Below are 19,606 nucleotides of genomic sequence, written 5' to 3'. Positions count from 1 at the left end.
ATCGGTTGGTTGCAACATGGCAACAATAGTGGGAGCAGAGCCGATGGTGTTTGGGTGCAGCTCACACTGTAACAGTAGCTCGATGAACAGAGAGCGTAATTCATGCTCAGGCTTGAGGTGCTGCAAGTCCACAATCCCTTCAGGTATTCAGTATCTCATGTAGATTTTAAACCTATAGATGATAAAAATTTCCAAAAGGGATGCAAGTATGCTTTCTTAGTAGAAGCAGACTGGTTCTCCTCACATATAACCCATTTCCCCTCACATATAAACCATTCCTTTTCCGTGGAGAAAATAGATTTCATTCCCGTGCTGCTGGACTGGGGGATATATAAATGGATGAAAAATTCCCATGAGATGCTTGAGTCCTTCAACAATGGACAGGATTTCTATTGTGACTTTTACAATAACGACATATACATTCACACGATGGATATATTCGCGCCTAACTTAATATCGAACTTTTCAAGCTTTTCTTGTGCCTGCATAGCCGGATACAAAGGAAATCCCTATCTTTTGACCGGATGTGAAGGTAAACTTCTATTACTTAATTTACTTGGTTTCACATGGAACCAACACATGTGAAATTGTAAACAGAAATCTATTATGAAAAAAGGCAGCTGTTAGTTTCTTATTGGTACAGTGTTAAAGCAGTTAATTAGTGGAGTTAGTTATTAATATTGATTAGTGGAGTTAGTTAATCCGTTTTGTTAGTTTGCTTTTTCTCTGTTTTGTATTTGCTCTGCTATAGTATTTAAGCACAGAGTAGAAATTTATTTAGCACGCTCTCTCATTTGTCATTTGATTCAATAAGAAAATATCTTTCTATTTAGAGAGCTCTTCAATTCTAATACAAAGTTAGGTTAGCTTGAAGATTCTTGACATTGTTGTGTCCATGATTGGAAGATGGGACAGGATCCCAAGCTTGTTTTGTGTAATAATACAAGATACACAAAGGAAAAAAATGTACCCATAACCATAAACAAGAACATACTAAGAAAATAGACATAAACACAAACTATCAAACTCAAACTCAAAAATTATCAAAACACATAAAAAGAAAATAAAACAAACTCCCCCTAAATAAATACATCAAAATTTTTTATTTTCTCCCCCTTTAAAATAAGTTTTTATCTCCTCCTAAATAAAAACAATCAGAAATATTTTCAACATGATTCCCACTCAAAGGTTTAAATCATCAATAATAGTTGATCTTATATGCAGCAACGTATCTCCACCGATTCATGCAATGTCAATCTAATCTCCAATAGATGCTCGTTGAGTTAGAAGGTTACAGAACCTCTCAAATCTTGCAGGACTAACTCACAAGTCTTCTGAAACGTAAATTAAGGTTTTTCTTTTATACCTAATAGTGTTGGACTCAAGCCCTAAACGTTTCGCATGCGGGCTCTTTGGCCTTCTTTAAAACCTGCAGAAATCGAAGTTCGATCGATTGAAGGTCTCTCTCAATTGGTCAAGCCCTGCAGTTTCTGAATTCTTCTTTTTGTAATTTGACTGTTCTTGAATCTTGACTTGAATCAACTTGAGCAATGTCTAACACTGTTCTAAGACATAAATATCTTATACTACACATGTTTTTGTACTTGGTTTGCCAACATACATAAAATTAGAACCTAAACATTTAATCTTAAAAATTTAGAACCTAACAGCTACAAATAATTACCATCCTATTGGGTTATAAATTGTTTGCAGACTTCTCAACCTAGTCTAAAAGGAAGACATTAAAAATGGATATCATAGAACATGCAAGTGTTACAACCAAACAGATATGCATTCGTAAGTATGTTTCCTAACCAGATTTTAACTCAAGCATTTAGTCAAACACATTAGTAGCCACTTTTTTGTGGACCAAAGTAATTCAAATTCCTAAATGAAAACCAATCCAATCAGTGACAACAATACCAAAATCTAAATCATATTTCCAAATTTAAAAAATTGGAAAATTGTGAGGCCTCCAAGCTGACATGGCAACCTCAGAGAAGGTCAATAAAAAGTCAATAAAATAATGTGGATTTTTTTTTTTCTAATTTTAATTGAATAGATGGAGGACCTTTTATCATAGTTTTATATCATAGTTTTACTCTGTACTGATGTGGATTAAAAAGCTTTTAATCTTTATTAATTCTAATTTCAGTTAGACATTTTTTTGAACACTTAGGTGATGAGGTTGTCCTATCATTATTAAATAAAAAAAAAAAACAGTTTTTTTCTCGTCTCCTTTACCCACTTGGAGAGTGCAGGTCTCGCTGCTGTACTTGAGGACATTGGTAGTGAGAAGAGTGAGTTGGGAGGAAGGTGATCAATAGTGAGAAGAGAGAGGATCTGAGTTTTGGGTTTTGTTTTGGGGGGAAGGAAATCGGTAGCTTTTGCAAGATATGAGAGAGTTTTTTTATTTTTTTTATTGGTAGTGAGAAGAGAGAGTTGGGTGAGGTATCGGTTTTTTTTTTTTTGGGAGAGAAAGAGTTTATTTTATTTATTTTTTTTAAATGTCCTCGACATGGAAAATTGTGAGTGCTCCAAATTCTGTGGCAAGTACTCAAAAAGTCAAAAATTGGTAAAAAACACGTTAGAGGTTTCGGTTTTATAAAATATACAAAATAGTTTTCTTTTTTAAGTGAGGTTTATAGTCATTGCTTGGTTAAAACTATAATCAGTCCGGTTTGAATGCCTGCACTTAAGGCTGTCCAAACTTGACTAAAGCCTGAAAACCTAACCAAACCACCTGCCGTCGACCCGGCTCTAGCCGAACTGAAGCTCCTATTAGTCGACGGTGGGTATTTGTTTTCAAGAACCAACACCGGTGGGTCAAGTGGCAAGTTTCCTTCTCCAAAGCCTGATCCACCCGATTGACTGGAGCTATATAAGAAATCTAGCAATATCAAGCTAGATTTGGCCAGATCTCGACTATATCTAGTAGGATTTAGCCAACTTCGGCCAATTCACAGCAAATTTCAACAAAGTTTGGTTGATTTCTTTTTGTAGTTTCTAGTGACTATTTACAGATATTAGTGAGCTTCACCACCGACCAAACTAACTTGAGCACCACCCAAACTTGAAACCAACTCAATCGATTGATGTCGGTGGTTGGTTTTGTGTCCTTTCGCCTTGCACCTGACGCCGACAGGTCGGATCTGAATTGGGTCCAAGACCCGAACTGACCCGACCCATAAATAGGCCTGCCTACATTGTGAATGCTCCAAGTCTAAAGCTAGTCCAGTGCTGGCTCAAGGCCTAGGCCTAAGGCCCCACAACAAATAAAAAATTTTCCTACTAAAAAAAGGGCCCAAAATTTATAAAAATATAACATTTTTTAAATAATTGGTACTTTTTTTTAAGAGTGATGCTAAAAATACTACAAATTTTATTATAAATTTAACTGACATATCACCAATCACATAAAAAAGTAATTCAAACACAAATAAATTAAGTTATTGAAATTCATCAATTACAGTCAGAATCATATTTATTGTGAACATTTTGTAGTATTTTTAGTATTTTTCTTTTTCATTTCTAACAAAGCTTTTAAAATAGGAGACCAATAAAAATTTAACCCAATTGAAACCCTAAGATGTTTCAAATAAAATGCTGCAAATGTGATAAATCACCAATGATGACTAATCTCCTACTAAGCCATGCACCAAATAATATCTATCTATCTCTTTATCTTAAAAAGAATACATAAAATTAAAATTTAGATTACAACTGTACTTAACTATGCATAGTCATATATCTAAGTTAAAGTAAGTTTCTTTTGATTCAACTATAATATTCAATCTTTTATTTGAAATTAACCTTAGTTTAGCTAGTATTATTTATCAATTTCTGTATTTACATCAAATTAGTTTTAGTTTAATTAGTATTATATAATTTTATTTAATTAATGTTTACATATAAAAAGATCTCATATAAAATTTTTGCCCTAGACTCTAAATTTTGTTGGGCCGGCTATGAGCTAGTCATGGGTCACGATGTAAAATGGTTAGTGACATCGTAGTTTCTTGGGACGTAATTTCTTTGAACACAAACTGGAATATCATTGCCAAAAGAAAAGGGAGCACAACAAAGCACAAGAAAAGAAGCTCAACACTGTACAATCTAAGTACAATCTGTCTGGACAACGTGAGACACCATAGGAGGAGACCCCCTTCAGACATGAGAAACTTCATTCTGCCTTGCATACTGCACAAGGTCATGATCTGCTCTGTTTTATTCTCTTTTCACATGGGATGTAATTTCTGCGTTGATAGGATGGCCATGCGTGATTCACATGTGCTTAGTCTAAAACTAGTCGTGGGTCGCGATGTAAAATGGTGAGTGACATCGTAGTTTCCTGGGACGTAATTTCTTTGAACACAAACTGGAATATCATTGCCAAAAGAAAAGGGAGTACAACAAAGCACAAGAAAAGAAGCTCAACACAGTACAATCTAAGTACAATCTGTCTGGACAACGTGAGACACCATAGGAGGAGACCCCCTTCAGACATGAGAAACTCCATTCTGCCTTGCATACTGCACAAGGTCATGATCTGCTCTGTTGTATTCTCTTTTCACATGGGATGTAATTTTTGCGTTGATAGGATGGCCATGCGTGATTCACATGTGCTTTGATGTGAACTGCTCACTTTTCTTTATTAAAGACTTCATTAAATTATTCAGCAAAAAAGTCAAAGACTTCATTAAATAAACGCCAACGGATTACAGCACACGGGTGAGACAAAACTTTCATCAAAATTGCATGAACGTATCTAACCAAACGATTTTGAGGGCCGTGTTTTAAATTTTGGATTTTAAAAATTAAAAATTATTATTTGAAAATAGTTATGAAAATACATATAGTAGAAAAAATATATGAAAATACATATAATATTATTTAAAAGTTGAAAATAATTGTTTGAAAATATAAACCAAATACACATTTTAAGTCTTAAAGGTGTTGCTTTTTTCTCAGGAAAAATAAAAAGGTGTTGTTTTTTCTGACTTACTTTCACTTTAATTTTACTTAATCTAAAATAATAATTATTTTTTGTCACGAGTGGATTTAGATACCGCTTATTTTGTTAAAAATTAAAAATTGAAAGTAATAAAAAAATATTTTTCGGTTTCTATTCATTAATGAAATCACTGTAGATTAGGTTTTGGATTTAAAAAAAATAAAAAAATAAAAAATAATTCCTATCCAAACATATACTTAGTTAGCCATATGGACCAATTGGATCTAACCCATTACCAGGTCATATAAGTTAATTCTTTCATGATGCTGATGTTTATATTTATTTATTAATTTCATAATTTGATAGCTACGCTATGACCGAGAAAAATTCCAATAGAAACATCAAGAGTTGCAATTTATGTAGAAGGCTCTATAAAAATTTGATATTTCTAATTGAACTATTTATAACTAATATGCTTACTATTTGTCCACAATGGTTTGACAATATTATAATTGAACAACTTGAATGAATAAAAAATACATGATTTTTTGTTGTTGATATAAATCAGTAGTTACAACAAGGGAGAGGTTTTGAGCCCTAAATATTTATATTGGAACACTAAGAGGTATCAAATAATTGAGCTACAAGAATTTTGACAAATAAATAAATGATTGGATGTTGGAATAGCATAACTAATTATAAGAAAAGAGCAATACAAGAACATTTAGGGTATTACACCATTGTTAGAATTTTCCTTTTAAATCACAAGAGTTCACGCTTTTCGGAATTCATATTGGTAAAAATTCTTCAAATTCTGAATTGTTCTAGTAGCTTATTTGCATAGCATTTATTAAAAGATAAATAGTTTTTAGTAACTATTATATTAAATATGCACAAAAAGCTAAAAGATAGATTTTATAAAAAATTCAAAAATTAGATTATTTGCAGAACAACTGAGGCAAAAAACAAAGACAAAAAAACAAAATGCAAAAACCAAAAAGCTTTTATCTCTTTGCTAAACGCACAGAGTACCACAAATTTAATGGTTCAAATTAAGTCACAAATGGACTAATACATTTTGAGCTACACTCGGTTGACACTTTATCTTTTTCTTTGGAAGCGTGTTTTAATAATGTCAAACATCTTGTCCTCTAACTATCACATTATATATATATAGAGAGATATATATATATATATATATATATATAAATATATATATATGAGTGTTATTGCAAGCGTACTTAACTACTCAAAGCACTTTTATTTTTTAAATGTCAAAAATTGTCATTCATCCCAATTCAAGGTTCGTGTGGTTATCTATGAGATTTATGTGTTTGCCGATTATCGAAATAGTAAGGAGCTTGATGAGACCTAAAACCAAAAAATGAACATCAAAATAACATTGAAGTCATCATTTGTTGTGTAGATGTGAGTCTATTCTAGAAAGTTTTAACATTAAAGCAACATTAGGAGTTTTATTAAATAAATTTTTTTAAAAATTAGTAGTAATTTAAAAGTAAGATGAGGATAATTTCTTAATTTTTAGCAACTTTCTCTTAATATCTATGTGGAATTTAAGTTTGATGTAAATGATTTAAAATTTGAAAAGATGTCTAAAATTGCAATAGTCAAACTTAGTTTTAAGTTTGAATTTTAGGTTTCAACATGGGTATATGGGTTTATGTCAAGAGTCTTCTAACTTAATTGATTTGCCCTCTTTATTGGTATTTTAAACGGAGACATCTAGACTTTAAATTGCTTCTTCCTCCATTATAGTTATTAAATTATCAAACAAACATCGGTTTATTATTTTCCACTCTTTCTTTTTAATAATTTGTTAAATGCTTTTTTGTTTTCAAATTGAGATTTTGAGAAATAAATTTGAACTAAGCAAAAGTAAAGAGATAAATGATCATATGGTTCTATTAAGGTGACTATGTAAACTAAGAATATTTCCCTTCTCAAATAGAGAAAGGCATACATAGAAGATAGATATAAAGATAGAAATTAGCGTTTGCCTTACTTGTGGGAAATTTATTCAATACTCCCGGAGCAATGCTCTCTCCCCTTTGATCACATGAGGAGTGGGCTCAATTGTGGAACCCATATATAAGACTCATGTGAATGGAAGGAGCAATTATAAGAGCATTCGCACTGACACTTGGATATGCCAAATGTAAGCTTTAATTTACAATTTAGCCCAAAAGTAGCCCACAGTCGGATTGATAAACATGGGATATGCCAATTTTTTTTTTGGCATAGTGCTATAGTGCCATCACAAATATAGGATGGCACTATAACAACTTTTCTATATCACAAATTATTATTTTAATGGTACTGTAGCTATTTTTAAAAATATATGATAGTACTGTAGCAACATCATATTTTTTTAATGTGTAAATATATTATTTTAATGAGTAGAATAGGAAAATAAAAATTAGAATGTTGGACATATTATAAAATTGAATGGGATAATTGATAAAATAATTTTTTGGGATGGTAAAATAAAATAGCCTAGAAATACCAAATGTGAATGCTCTAAAAAAATTACCCAATAACTTCCCTAGCTTGTGAATGTGTTACAGGTTCGGTGCCTTTGGACTTCGAACCTTATAAGAAAGTTGAAAATATAGCTTTCTTTCCTGGGAAGCTTTTAAGAGAGTTCACACTGTGGTTTGTTGTTGACCGAATATTATGACGCGGTGTCGATCTCAGAGGGTTGTGAGAGATGCAGTGGTCTATAAAAAGGTTGGGTATGTAGCTTGCTTTGTTGATCTCGTGAGTAGTGAGCACCCACAAATGGCTGTGCAATTGGTAACCACGATTAGTTTCTTACTTCTGCTGACATATGGATTAGCAGAAGCAGCACCTATTCCACAACCGGGTTGTAAAACTCGCTGTGGAAAAGTTAGTATTCCATACCCGTTTGGAATTGGACGGGGTTGTTACATGGACGACTGGTTCCAAATTGTTTGCAATGGAACTGGAGCCTTCCTAAAAAAAATTAACATGGAAGTGCTTGAAATCATTGTTAATGATACCAACCAGTGGGCAATCAATATGGTTCGCGTCAAAAGTTCAATAATCTCTTCGGATCCCAGTTGTCTGAATAAGAGCAGTGGTGGAGGGGTGAACATTAAAGATAGTCCTTTTGTCTTCTCTGACAAAGGGAACACGTTCATATCGGTTGGTTGCAACAACTTGGCAACAATAGTCGGAGCAGAGCCGATGGTGTTTGGGTGCAGATCACACTGTAACAGTAGCTCGATGAACGGAGAGTACGATTCATGCTCAGGCTTGAACTGCTGCAAGTCCACAATCCCTTCAGGTATTCAAGCATCTCATGTAGATTTTAAACCTATAGATGATAAAAATTTCCATGAGGGATGCAAGTATGCTTTCTTAGTAGAAGCAGACTGGTTCACCTCACATATAACCCATTTCCCCTCAAATATAAACCATTCCTTTTCCGTGGAGAAAATAGATTCCATTCCCGTGCTGCTGGACTGGGGGATATATAAATGGGTGAAAAATTCCCATGAGATGCTTGAGTCCTTCAACAATAGACAGGATTTCTATTGTGACTTTTACAATAACGACATATACATTCACACGATGGATAGAGCCAAGCCTAACATCCCATCGAACTTTTCACTCTATTCTTGTGCCTGCATAGCCGGATACAAAGGAAATCCCTATCTTTTGACCGGATGTGAAGGTAAACTTCTATTACTTAATTTACTTGTATAGCTTTAGTTTCGCATAGTCATGATTCATCCATTAAAATCTGACTTTCATGCTTTTCTTTTTTTGGCTGAAAATCTTTAGTTTTTATTTAGTTTGATTCAATTGTAGCTATAATTCTAGAATGCAGCCTCTAGGTGGAAGTCCACCCCTTCCAGTCTCCACTAGTACTCCATCTTCCTTATGAATTTGAAAAGATAAAATTTAAGAAAAAGGAAAAAAGAAAAGGAAACGCCAAGAAAGTTGACATTTCTATCTAGCGTATTAGCAACGGTTAAACAAACACAGCTATAGGTTAAGAAAGTACACCCCTATATTAATACAGTACATTTTATTGATTTTCTTATATAAAACTAGTCTTATATTATAAAGGATTTTGTTAATGTGTGTCCTAAGAGCACACAATAATTAACTATTTTTGGAAAAAATTTCTCAGGAATTGAAAAAATATTGAAAGTTTTTTCAATTTTCAAGAAAATGTTTCCAAAAATAGATAGCTTAATATGTGCTCTTAAGGCACACATTATAAAATATGTTATTTGGCTGAAATTAGGATTAAGACATATTGGCTTAGATATGAATTTGCAATTTGCATTTGTGCTGATACTTAAAGTATATATATATATATATATATATATATTAATTGGCCTTTTACCAAATAATTAAATTTATGAACATATAAATAATGTATATATTATAAATATATTTAAAGAAATATTGTATTTATATTTGCTTAGAATGTGAATATACATTTGAAAGATAAATCTCTATATTTAATTGAACTATTCTAGTTAATTTTTCTATTTAACTAATTTGGTATGTTTATTTATATTTGAAATAATTATTAAATCAATTATGATGTTATCATGGCTCAATTTCAAATCAATTTTAAACACTTTGAACTTCTTTGTTTTACGGTTCATTGAACGGTTCAGGTCTCAAAATCATACACCAAATTTTAGTGGATAAAATTTAAAATTTGAAATTTTAAAGTGTAAAATCTAAACATCCACAAACTTTTGGAGTGTAATTTGCAATTTAACCTAGAAAAAAAAAAAAAAAAGATAAAGTAATCATTTGATAGTGATTATTTCTTCAATAAGTTAAATCCCATTAAGAGTGAGAATGTGTATGTACGTATAAGTGTTTAAATTATTTCGAAAGCTAAGAGTACCCATTTTAAGATTGGCTTGTGATTAAGGATTTAGACCCTAGGAAATTATTGCATGGTGCAATTATCAATTTATCATGGTATTGTGATCAGATGTTAAAGTTTAAAAGCTGAAAGTTAAAAGGATAAAAAATCGTCCAATGTAAGAGCTAGGGTCATTGCACCATATTATTAAAGCTTAGAAACCTTTTTTTTATAGAATCAAAAGCTTAGAAACCTCATGTACCCATTTCCTTCATTAAGCTATTTAACAAAAGACGGAAAAAAGATTGTGATTTATTTTTTGTTCAAATAATTACTATTTTTCATTACTAGGATCCAGGGACGGAGTTAGTAGTATTTATATTTTTCTGAGATTTTTGAATTTGTATCCAAGAAAACTCTCTTTGCTACCCCCCTAAAAAAAAGATCCTTTGCCCCTTTAAACAAAAGAATTAATCCAAACATCAATAGGAAAAAAAAAAAAAAAAAAGAAATCAACCAAAACAATTTGGACAAAGCCCAAACAAATTTTTTTTTTTTTAAAAAGAACTCTTAAAAAATTTCTCAGGTTTGATATACAGATGTATGATCTTAGCCCTATTAATTTTAAAAAAATAAATTATAAATTAATATGATCACAGCAGTCAACCTGCTTCACTCGTCCTTACCAGTGTTTGTCACTTTGTCTTCTCTGCCCAAGCACGAACCAAGCTTTTAGTTTTCACTGGAGAAATGCATTTACTCATTCTAATAATGACAGGATTTTTCTCCAAATTAGGTTGGAAAACAACTCTTCAAACTCATTCTACATCTTTTTACTTAATGTTAATTTTGAAAATCTATCGGTTAGATTTTATGTTAAGAACATGCATGTCAAGTTTTGTTTAAATTAGATAAACAAAGTTTAGTTACAAAATTAGTTTTAATTTAAGCTACAACTTTACTCAATAAAATAAAAATTACTAGATATTTTGAAAATCTAACCTTTAAATTACATATTTTTTACACTCTTAATACACATTTTATATTTTTTATCAATCGGATATTATTTATAATATGATCTAAAAAATTATATTTTATATATAATTTTAAAATACAAAAATTTGCAATTTAAACAATTTATTGATAACTTAGCTATTACACTTTAATTTTTTAAATATTTTGTAAGTATGAAAGATATAAGAAAAAGATATAATCTAATGATAAATTTGTCAAAATTCATTTCCAATATAAAGATACTGAGTAAAGTTATAACTTAAAACTAAAACAAATTTTTTAAGGGCAAAATTTGAATACAAATTTGGTTGTAACCTTAAGACTACAACTTCCCACAAAAAAATTAACTTAACTATATATTTTGAAAATCTAACTATTGAATTGCATGTTTTTTATATTCTTAACACATATGTCAAATTTTATGCCAATAAAATGTTATATACTATTTAATCCATAACTTATTTTTTATGCATAATTTAAAAATTTTTTTTTTTTGGCAAACACTTTGCATAATTTTAAACTATTTAATTTTGAAATTTAAACCTTTAATTGATAAGATAGTAATTGATTTTTAATCATTTGAAAAAAATTTGCAAAATATAGAAGATATAAGAAAAAAATGTAATCCAATGGTGAATTTGTCAAAATTCACATTTAATAAAAATATATTGAATTAAGTTGTAATCTTAGACTATAACCAAATTTGTTGTCAGACTTTGTCTATATATTTTTATGGTAAAAGATAATATTATTATACCTCTTAAACAAAGTATTCAATAGAACAATATATTATATATCAATGTCTACCTTCTTAGTGATATTAATAATCTAAGGCATATTGTAATAAAGGAAAAAAAAAAAGAAAAAAGAAGGAGACAAATGTAACACTGGGAGAATACAGCTCAGTTTTCTCAAAAATTCTATGGGTGTTTGTGGGTTTAAATAACAGTTTTTAATTTTTTTTGAAAATACACAAGTAAAAAAAGTGTATAAAAATGCTAATAATGTTTAAAAACTGAAAACTTGTTTTTAAAGCCAATCAGCCCTCTAATACCCATTAGCTACAAGATTTTTGGTCTCCCATTCATGGAGTTTTAGATCAAGTTCTCTTCTAAGACATAAGAAAACAAGAAAATCAAACTATCACAAGGCCGGGGGCAAAGTTATAGGATATCTATCAGGTACCTAAATATTTTTTTGGCGGTCCACCAGCCCCCTTAGTTCCGCCTCTAAGTGTGTGTTTGGGTTTCACCTCTGCTGCGTTGCGTTTCTGAAGCTGTGTTTTTGTTTTTTTTTTTTTTTTTCACTCGTTTTGGAGTAATGTTGTTACTGTTCATTAAACAGTAACAGCAAATATTAACTTTTCACAGTAAACAGTATATACGTGCACTGTTTACAGACCCACAAATTACACTTTTCAGCAACTTTTTCATTAAAAATGAATCACATAATACTATTCACATATTTAAAAATTATTTTGCTACAATGTTTTTAGTTTTCAGTTTTAGCAAAATAAGTTCTATCCAAACAGATCTAAGGCTACGTTTGGATAGGGCGTTTGCGTATGCGTTTTCCCTTTTTTTTTTTTTTTTTTTTTTTTTCACACGTTTTTGAGCTTTTTTTAGTGCTGCAGTTACTGTTCATGTACTGTTTAATGAACAGTAACAGCAAATTTTGACTTTTCCAATTTGTTTCCGTCAATCACAGCACATCGTGTACTGTTTATAGACCCACAAATTTCACTTTTCAACAACTTTTTCATTAAAAATGGATCCCACGATATTATTCACACATTTAAAAATTATTTTGTTACAGTGTTTTTCAATTTTCAACTGTATCTAAACAGACCCTAAGTGTGAATATCTAATTTCTAAACAATGTGAGTGTTTGCTTTGGACGTTTTGCTGCTGAAAAGACATGGAATCCATGCTACAGTAAACACGTTTTTTTGCTGTTCAGAGTAATTGACTACTGTTCAGTAGTATATGTTGACTTTTTACCCTGTAAACAGTGCATTTATGCACTGTTTATAAACCCACAAATTTCACTTTTTACAATTTTTTCATTAAAAATGGATCTCACGATACTATTCACACATTTAAAAAATATTTCACAACAATATTTTCAGTTTCAGTTTTTAATTTCAACAAAAATAAGTTCAATCCACGGAATCAATATCTCAGTTAGTTGACTAAAACATTACAATTTTTTTACAACCCCCTTTGGACTTAGCTTTGGTTCAGTGTAACTAGACACTGGACCAATCCTAATCCTTTCTACGATAGGTATTACACTTCCTCTCCTCACATAAAAAAAAAAAACATGTATTGTACTAAAATGGTCCAAATTAATTAAGTTTTGCTACACCTATACACCAAGAATCTATTAAGCGCCAAATTCTCCTCTTGTATATCACCAAATTCTACTCATGTGAAAAATGATTAATTATATCTCAAATATTTATAATTAACTATACTTTTTTTTTTTCAATTAATGTTAAAAATTAGATCATAGTTTGAAATATTACGAAAATACAAAACATATTATAATCAGGGAAGTCAGTTTCGTACCGTACCTTGGCCGGTACAGAACCAAGGTTGTTTAGTGCCGGAAAATATACCGGCCCATACCGGGTTATTTCGGCCATACCGGAGAAGATATCGGATTTCGGCCGGTAAATGCATACCGGACCGAAACAAACAAAAAAAGCGTTTCTTTCTCACTCTCACCTTCCACCGGCGACGATCTCTACATTCTCGACCTCAAGTCGGTGTCGTGGACTGATTTTGGCTGCTGCTACTTCATCTTCATCTTCGTCTTTTTCTCCTCTCTCTCTCTCTCTCTCTGTCCGTCTAACTTTCTCTTTCTCGGTTTTTCAAACCTTTTCAAATGATATTTAGCACGCCCAAGAAACAGACTTTACAGCTAGCATGTTTTAAAAACCTTTCAAACTATAACATTTACTGATACCTGTTACTTTACAGCTAGCATGCTGATATTTACTGAAATTTTAAAAGCCCCACGTGATGGCAGATTGTTTCTTATTTTTAATAAAATATAATATTAATTTGATTATTATTATTTTTTAATAAGTGTATCTATTACTTTTTATTGGGGTTGGATTAGAATTTCTTTTTGTTTTTTTTTTTTTTTAGCAAGTTGGATTAGAATTTCGGGTTATAAGAATTGAGTAACTGACGATATGGTTATATTTATGAGATTTAATCAATAAAACTTAAATTAATGAATATATATTTATTTATAGTAGTAATTTTGAAACAGTATATTAGTATTGACTGATATCAAAATATTTTGTTTCAATTGTCAAATCGAAACAGTTTTTGGTATGAAATTAACTCTCTCAATTATAATAATTAGTCCAAATTAGATAATTTAATTATGATATATTTTTTTTATTAGTGCTAGTATAGGTTTTATGTCACATACATGCATCACTTTGCTCTGCTTGAAAGTATATCTAAAGATTTTAGAAACATAAGTTGGAAGATACAACTAACTTACTTACGTACTTTCTTTTTTTTTTTTTTTTTTTGCTCACGATGTAATGAGTTGCTTTTCTTCTTAATAAAGGTTGCTATATTCTTTTATATATATATATATATATATAAAATAAAAAAATAAACTAATTTAGTTACTTAAGTTATTGTTCACTCTTCTAAAAAGAAAAGTTATTGTTCACTATAATGGTCATAAAATTATAATATAATTATATGGAATGGTGAGATGATTAGTTGTTTCCTAAAATTATTGGTCAAAACAATCATATGACGAAAGTCACGAAACAATACTAATTTCTGTGTTTGAACTAAGTTCTTGTCATCAAGTAGGAGATTTGAATTTGAATTCTTACTTTATCAATATTAATTGATATTTTAACTTATTAATAAAAAATAAGCATCATAACGTAGGCATCATCAATTCAAATTTTATTGTATTTATAGAAAAATAAAAACACTTCGTGCCCTGGCATGGGATTGAGATCCAAAATGCCTTTAAGAATTAATCAATTTATTAGTTTTTTTTTTTTTTGGTTATGCCTGTACTGTATCAGATATAAATGAATGTGCGGATCCAAATCACAATTCTTGTCCAATCAAGTGGGATTGTCAGAATACAGAAGGAAGTTACCATTGCAGCAAAACGAAGAACATCATTATAGGTACGTCAGTCTACTCATTAAATTTGGAAAGAAGATAGCTATGCTAAAATTAATTCATATTTATAATTTACATGAGAATCCTCATGATATGTCCTCTCTGTAACTTGTATTAATTAGTTACATCAATAAATTTTGATTTTATGATGCATTGGCTAATAGCATCCAGTAAAATGAAGAAAGTTTTTGTAATGCATTAAAAAGTAATGTTAACGGGTGTTTTTAGGATAATTATTAATAAACTATATTAAAAAAGTTTAAACATCATTTTTACAGAAAATATGAGAAATTGTCAACACAATTCATTATTTTATCATTTTCTAATAAAATATTTCTAAAAAATAGTTCGTAAACTAATGTTCTTATGATATTTGTTAACATTTTTCAATATTAAATAGCACAATAGTAGCACTATGAAATTATGAATTTAATAAAGTTACCCAGATGCAGAAGTTTTCAAAGCCAAACATAGAATGATTTATGTTAGTAACTTTTTAGCCTTAAATTAACTTTAATATACAAGATTGGCCTAGGGCCGTATGGATTGAGGGGGGATTGGTTTAGAATAACATTCTCTATTGGTTAAATATTGTCTTATAGTTAAATATAAATTAAGTAATATTTACTACATATTGCTAACATTTTTTTTTTCTCTTGATAATATGGTTAATCTAATTAATTTTTTTTATAAGAAACTTTTTTCTATAAAAGCCATTGACATATATTGTTAATAAATTATGAAAAATTATTGAATACTTCAGAAATACCATAAATTCATATTCTCTTATTTCACATGAATTGTGAGTTCCACTATGAATTTAATTAGTAGACTCCACCATTATTTTAGAGGAGACAGTATACATTTATGGTGCTTTGAGAGTATATTATAATTACCCATAAAATATTATTAGCAATACATGTATTCAGAAAGAGTTTAGTTCTTCCTATCAAAAAGAAAAAAAGAAAGAGTTTAGTTCTTCTATATAATTTAGTAAATTAACTAAATTTTTTTCTCTTAATAGTCAATCTTCTAAAATATTTAGTTTGAAAGATTAATATAAATCATCAACTTTAGAATAAAAATCATATTTCTAACAATATTTAAAATGTATAAAATATTTTGTAAATTATCATCATCTAGTGAGAGGATATATGTGTGTGTTTATTTCTTTAAAAAAAAAAACAAAGAAAAAAAGAATAGGTAATTGTCTCACATTGCTTAAGAGAGTGTGTTATGTGTAATATAATTTTCTCCACCCTCTCTTAAAAGTTACCATGACTTTTGATTAGAATTTATGGTGTGCCTTTGTGTTAGAAGTTAGAACTCATTTCCCTTTCCCTTGTGTTTGTGTTTGTTTCTTAAATAAATAAAAAATAAAAACCAATGAGAATATATATGACTAAAATTATTATGCTTTCTTACAGTTAGGAAAACTCAGGAAATTATCTACATGGCTTATTAAGAGAGTTTTTTTTTTTTTTTTTTGAGAAAAAAAAATGGAAAAAGAAAAAAAAGCTGACCTTGGTATTAGATATTGTTTTAGTGATGACCATTGATACACAAATAGAAATATTATGCATAAAATTTATGTACGGTAATGTGGTAGTATACTTCATTCTTCATAATAATAAAAAAAGAAAAAAGATACAAAAGTTTAGCGACTATGAGATTAAGTGTGACTGTACCTATGCATTGTGCATGTGTTGTTTTTAACTTGAAACTTCAAAATACGTTTGTGAAAATTTGGATTTTTTTTATTCAAATAACTTGTGTTTTTAGATTTTTTTGGCTTTAGTTATTTACTGTTTAGGACCCAAAGCTAAAATTTTGGGGTTTTTCTATTATTTATTTTTATATTTATTGATTAGTCAAGAGAATTTATTTAAAATGATGCCACATCGACTATAAAATTTTACTAGGTAAGCCTTATCAATTTTTTTATAAAAAATTTCTCAAAATTGTTTTTTTTTTTTTAAATAAATAAATAATTAAGAGATTTATTTATTATGTTGTTGATGTGACACTAATCACATTCATTGACATTTTAGAGTAAATTTGATAATAATTTGGTTATTTATTTATTAAATTTAATGTGGCATTAATCATGTTAACTGTCGAATTAGTTTGTAAGTTTCTAGTTAAATGAGAAGCATATAGCAGTTTTAGTATTTTTTTTTTTTTTGAGGGAATAGTATTTTCTTTGTTGATACTAATAAATGCAAGTTTGTATCCCCCCACCATAGTTAAAATCCTTCTCACATCCTGGTTTCTTCCCTAGGAATGTGACTGCAATCTTTCATGGTTTGGTTTCTTTCATTTTATTTTTCCCATACCAAAAAAAAAGAAAAAAGAAAAAAAAAGCAGGCCCTTATTTGGTGTTTAAGCACATGTAAGTTTGGGTACCCATGTTAAATATATTCGCATAATAACTAGGGAAATTTTTACTAAGTTAAGAGTAAACCCAAACTTGAAGCCTTGTCTGCTTGATTTGTTGTTCAGTCTTGTACCTTATCTCTGTGTTCTTAATCACAATCTTAAAGTCCTTGCATGGGGAGGTGAAACACAGAAGACCATCGCATGTGTTTGCTACTAGTTTCATGAAATAAAGGTTTCGAACTATATAACATATATAATTTCTTTTATAAAGAAACTAGGTGGTTTTGGATATTGTAAAAAAATTATTAATTTGGAAATATTGTAGTAGCAAATTTTAAAAGATATTGGATTTTTTTTGGGGTACAAAATCTATTTAACATTTATTAAGATTTTTGAATTGCATAACTTTAAATCACTAAAATATTTTGTTTTTATTTTCATAACTTGAGCAGGAATTAGTGCAAGCATTGGAGGGCTAGTTCTACTCATTATCATGTGGCGGCTTTACAAAATGAAAAAGAAAAGAAATGAAATCAAGTTGAAAAAACGATTCTTCAAAAGGAATGGTGGTTTATTGCTACAACAACAATTATCTTCAAGTGAACATAATATTCAACATACAAAATTATTCACTTCCCAAGAGTTGGAAAAGGCAACTGATCAATTTAACGAAAGTAGAATACTTGGAAAAGGTGGGCAAGGTATGGTCTATAAAGGAATGTTAACTGATGGAAGAATCACTGCAATTAAAAAGTGCAACATTGTGGATGAGGGTAATCTTGAACAATTCATTAATGAAATTATCATTCTTTCCCACATCAACCATAGAAATGTGGTTAAGTTAGTTGGGTGTTGTTTAGAGACAGAAATTCCTTTGCTAGTCTATGAGTTCATCCCAAATGGAACACTTTCTCAATATCTCCATGAAGAAAGTGAAGAGTTTCCACTGACTTGGGATATGCGCTTGAGGATCGCCAAAGAAGTTGCGGGAGCTTTATCTTATCTACACTCAGCAGCTTCACTACCTATTTACCATCGAGATATAAAATCTACAAACATACTCCTTGATGATAAGTACAGAGCAAAAGTAGCAGATTTTGGGACTTCAAGGTCAGTGACCATTGAGCAAACTCATCTAACAACGATTGTATATGGCACTTTTGGGTATTTAGACCCAGAATATTTCCAAACAAGCCAATTTACTGAAAAGAGTGATGTTTATAGTTTTGGTGTAGTCCTTGCTGAACTCTTAACTGGAGAAAAACCAGTCTCTTTAGTGAGAATACAACAAAATAGGAGTCTTGCAACATATTTCACTCTTTCAATGGAAGAGGGCTTTCTATTTGATATTCTCGATGCTAGAGTGAAGAAGGAAGGTGATATACAAGAGATCATGGTCGTTGCTGAGCTTGCAAAAAGATGCCTAGAATTGAATGGGAAGAGACGTCCTACAATGAGGGAGGTTACAAAAGAGTTGGAGGGAGTTCGAAAAACTTTTAATGGTCAAGAAAATTATGAAAAAGTTTGATATTGTTAGAATGGAAGAAACAAATCCTTGTGATGATGTTTCTACACCAACACAATCAATTTTAGAAGCTAGTGCAGCTGCAACATTCGACGCCCTACCACTATTATATTGACATCAGCGTGACTGATAAAATTGTTTTAAGTAATAATTTGCTTTCAATTTCATATTGTGAACTTGTTTAAGACCATTTTAATGTACTATTATCTTGTCTATTTTTTGGTATTTTATTTTAGTATTTCATTGTGTATTTTAGATTCGACACACGGACTTAACATGATAGTTTTGTAGCTATTCATATGAAGCACATTGAGTTTCTCACACAACATTTCATTAGGCAATTCATTCAATGACATGGCGACCTTAACCCCAAGGGGTTGACTTAGTGATTCCTAAGGCTTTATAATATTCTTAGGACTCTGAATTTGAAACATCTTGTCAGTATCTTGAGCCACGGGATTCTTTCTTATAATAAGTATGTGTGGGACAGGATGACTGCATATACTCAGAAAAATAATCAGATATTCAAAAGAAATCTAGATACCAATATTTGTCAAAAAAATGATATGACAACCTCGACCCAATTTTTCAATCCATTATATGAGAGTGGATCCAAGTAGTCAAATTAAGTTTGTTGAGAATTTCCATTCACGCCTTGTATCTTGGCAATATGGCACGTG

The 19,606-nt window shown here is 30.2% G+C and overlaps 1 pseudogene; it reads left to right on the top strand.

The window, feature by feature from the left end:
- The first annotated feature begins 7,648 nt into the window (after positions 1-7,648).
- On the top strand, positions 7,649-19,043 carry LOC115985756 (annotated as a pseudogene).
- Positions 19,044-19,606: the final 563 nt, after the last annotated feature.

Source organism: Quercus lobata, chromosome 4 (assembly GCF_001633185.2).
Source record: "Quercus lobata isolate SW786 chromosome 4, ValleyOak3.0 Primary Assembly, whole genome shotgun sequence".
Classification (NCBI taxonomy): Eukaryota; Viridiplantae; Streptophyta; class Magnoliopsida; order Fagales; family Fagaceae; genus Quercus; species Quercus lobata.
This window is presented reverse-complemented; position numbering and strand designations above follow the sequence as displayed.